Below are 4515 nucleotides of genomic sequence, written 5' to 3' on the forward strand. Positions count from 1 at the left end.
AGACAGGCCCATGCCGGCGGCGACGGGGCCGGCGGTGACCACCACCGGCGGTGGTGGCCGGCGACCAGAAAACGCAGGAATGTTGGAAATCGACGGAGAAAGTGCTTGAAAAGCTCAGAAAGCTCCAAATTGATGGAAAAGTTGCGGGAAAAACATAAGATGACGGATTTATTCAGATTCTATAGCCCCGTTAAGCCAACGTGATGATACCACAGCCCTGCCCTGGAGAGCGTTGGCACGTCGGGGATCCTTAGTTGCGCCTCATTCCCTAAGATTTGAGCCTCGTTGTGCCCACATGATGATACCACGACTATGCCCTGGAGAGCATGGGAACATCGGGAATTCATTGTGCCCACGTGATGATACCACGACAATCTATGCCCTGTAGAGCGTTGACACGTCGGGAATCCTCAGTTGTCCCGGTCCAAAGAGATGAACCTCGTTGTGCCCACGTAATACTACCACGGCCTTGCCCTGGAGAGAGCGTTGGGACGTCGGGGAACCTCAGAATATCGGTTAGGTCGGTGATTCTCGAATGCTTGGTCCCTAAGAATTGAGTCACGTCGTGCCCACGTGCTAATACCACGGCCATGCCCTGGAGAGGGTGGGAATGTCGGGAATTCTCGAAAGCTTAGATTATTAGTATTAGTATTATTATTATTATTATTATTATTATTCATCGTGTCCACGTGATGATACCACAGCTATCTATGCCCTGGAGAGCGTTGGCACGTCGGGAATCCTCGGTTGCCCCGGTCCAAAGAGATGAGCTTCATTGTGCCAACGTGATGCTACCACGGCCTTGCCCTGGAGAGAGCGTTGGGATGTTGGGGAACTTTAAAAGATCGGTGAGGTCGGTGATTCTCGAATGCTCGGTCCCTAAGAAATGAATCTCATAGTGCCCACGTGATGATACCACGGCCTTGCCCTGGAGAGCGTGGGAATGTCGGGAAATGTCGAAAGCTCGGTCCCAATGAATGGATATTCATTGTGCCCACGTGATGATATCACGACTACCTATGCCCTGGAGAGCGTTGGCACGCCAGGAATCCTCGGTTGCCCCGGTCCAAAGAGATGAGCCTCATTGTGCCAACGTGATGCTACCACGGCCTTGCCCTGGAGAGAGCGTTGGGACGTTGGGGAACTTCAGAAGATCGGTGAGGTCGGTGATTCTCGAATGCTCGGTCCCTAAGAATTGAATCTCGTAGTGCCCACGTGATGATACCACGGCCTTGCCCTGGAGAGCGTGGGAATGTCAGGAAATCTCGAAAGCTCGGTCCCAATGAATGGATATTCATTGTACCCACGTGATGATACCATGACTATTTATGCCCTGGAGAGCGTTGGCACGTCGGGAATCCTCGGTTGTCCCGGTCCAAAGAGATGAACCTCGTTGTGCCCACGTGATGCTATCACGGCCTTGCCCTGGACAGAGCATTGGGACGTTGGGGAACCTCGGAAGATCGGTGAGGTCGGTGATTTTTGAATGCTCGGTCCTTAAGAAATGAATCTCGTAGTGCCCACGTGATGATACCACAGTCTTGCCCTGAAGAGTGTGGGAATGTCGGGAACTCTCGAAAGCTTGGTCCTTATTAATGGATATTCATAGTGCCCACGTGTTGATACCACGACTATCTATGTCCTGGAGAGCGTTGGCACGTCAGGAATCCGTGGTTGCCGCGGTCCAAAGAGATGAGCCTCATTGTGCCCACGTGATGCTACCACAGCCTTGCCCTGGAGAAAGCGTTGGGACGTTGGGGAACCTCAGAAGATCGGTCAGGTGGGTGATTCTCGAATGCTCAGTCCCTAAGAATTGAGTCTCGTCGTGCCCACGTGATAATACCACGGCCATGCCCTGGAGAGCGTGGGAATGTTGGGAATTCTCGAAAGCTCGGATTATTAGTATATGAGCCTCGTTGTTCCCACATGATGTTACCACGGCCTTGCCCTGGAGAGCGTGGGAATGTTGGGAATTCTCGAAAGCTCGGATTATTAGTATATGAGCCTCGTTGTTCCCACATGATGTTACCACGGCCTTGCCCAGGAGAGAGCGTTAGGACGTTGGGTAACCTCAGAAGATCGGTGAGGTCGGTGATTCTCGAATGCTCGGTCCTTAATAATTGAATCTCGTAGTGCCCACGTGATGATACCACGGCCTTTCCCTGGAGAGCATGGGAATGTCGGGACTCTCGAAAGCTCAGTCCCTATGAATGGATATTCATTGTGCCCATGTGATGATACCCCAACTATCTATGCCCTGGAGAGCGTTGGTACGTCAGGAATCCTCGGTTGCCCCGGTCCAAAGAGATGAGTCTCGTTATGCCCACGTGATGCTACCACGGCCTTGCCCTGGAGAGAGCGTTAGGACGTTTGGGAACCTCGGAAGATCGGCCAAGTGGGTGATTCTCGAATGCTCGGTCCCTAAGAATTAGGTTTCGTCGTGCCCACATGATGATACCACGGCCATTCCCTGGTGAGCGTGGGAATGTCGGGAATTCTCGAAAGCTCAGATTATTAGTATTAGTAGTATTATTATTATTATTATTATTCATTGTGCCCACGTGATGATACCATGGCTATTTATGTCCTAGAGAGCGTTGGCACGTCAGGTATACTCGGTTGCACCGGTCTAAAGAGATGAGCCTCGTTGTTCCCACGTGATGCTATCACGGCTTTGCCCTGGAGAGAGCGTTGGGACGTTGGGGAACCTCGGAAGATTGGTCAGGTCGGTGATTCTCGAATGCTCGGGCCCTAAGAATTGAGTCTCGTCGTGCCCACGTGATGATACCACGGCCTTGACCTCGAGAGCGTGAGAATGTCAGGAATTCTTGAAAGCTCGAATTATTAGTATTATTATTATTCATTGTGCCCACGTGATGATATCACGACTATCTATGCCCTGGAGAGCATTGGCACGTCGGGAATCCTCGGTTGCCTCGGTCCAAAGGGATGAGCCTCGTTGTGCCCACGTGATACTACCACGGCCTTGCCCTTGTGAGAGCGTTGGGACGTTGTGGAACCTCAAAAGATCGGTCAGGTCGGTGATTCTCGAATGTTGGGTCCCTACGAATTGAGTCTCGTCGTGCCCACGTGATGATACCACGGCCATGCCCTGGAGAGCGTGGGAATGTCGGGAATTCTTGAGAGCACGGATTATTAGTATTATTATTATTATTATTATTATTATTATAATAATTATTATCATTATTCATTGTGCCCACGTGATGATACCACGACTATCTATGCCTTGGAGAGCGTTGGCATGTCGGGAATCCTCGGTTACCCCGGTCTAAAGAGATGAGCCTCGTTGTGCCCATATGATGCTATCACGGCTTTGCCTTGAAGAGAGCGTTAGGATGTTGGGGAACCTCAAAAGATCGGTCAGGTCGGTGATTCTCGAATGCCTGGTCCCTAAGAATTGAGTCTCGTTGTGCCCACGTGATGATACCACGGCCTTGTCCTGGAGAGCGTGGGAATGTCAGGAATTTTTGAAAGCTCGGATTATTAGTATTATTATTATTATTATTCATTATGCCCACGTGATGATACCACGGCTATCTATGCCTTGAAGAGCGTTGACACGTTAGGAATCCTCAGTTGCCCCGGTCCAAAGAGATGAGCCTCGTTGTGCCTACGTGATGCTACCACGGCCTTGCCCTAGAGAGAGCGTTAGGACGTTGGGGAACCTCGGAAGATCGGTTAGGTCGGTGATTCTCGAATGCTCAGTCCCTAGGAATTGAATCTCGTTGTGGCTACGTGATGATACCACGGCCTTGCCCTGGAGAGCGTGGGAATGTTAGGAACTCTCAGAAGCTCGGTCCCTATGAATGAGTATTCATTGTACCCACGTGATGATACCACGGCTATCTATGCCCTGGAGAGCGTTGGCACGTCGGGAATCCTCGGTTGCCCTGGTCCAAAGAGATGAGCCTCGTTGTGCCCACGTGATGCTACCAGGGCCTTACCTTGGATAGAGCGTTGGGCAACCTTGGAAGATCGGTCAGGTCGGTGATTCTCGAATGCTGGGTTCCTAAGAATTGAGTCTCGTCGTGGCCATGTGATGATAGCACGGCCATGCCCTGGAGAGCGTGGGAATGTCAGGAATTCTCGAAGGCTCAGATTATTAGTATTATTATTAGTATTATTATTATTATTCATTGTGCCCACGTGATGATACCATGGTTATCTATGCCCTGGAGAGCGTTGGCACGTTGGGAATCCTCGGTTGCCCCTGTCCAAAGAGATGAGCCTCGTTGTGCCCACGTGATGCTACCACGGCCTTACCCTGGAAAGAGCGTTGGGACGTTGGGGAGCCTTGGATGATCGGTCAGGTCGGTGATTCTCGAATGCTCGGTCCCTAAGAATTGAGTCTCGTCGTGCCCACGTGATGATACCACGGCCATGCCCTAGAGAGTGTGGGAATGTCAGGAATTCTTGAAAGCTCGGATTATTAGTATCATTATTATTATTATTATTATTATTATTATTATTATTATTATTATTATTATTATTATT

The sequence above is a fragment of the Morus notabilis genome, unplaced genomic scaffold, assembly GCF_000414095.1.
Source record: "Morus notabilis unplaced genomic scaffold, ASM41409v2 Scaffold2247, whole genome shotgun sequence".
Classification (NCBI taxonomy): Eukaryota; Viridiplantae; Streptophyta; class Magnoliopsida; order Rosales; family Moraceae; genus Morus; species Morus notabilis.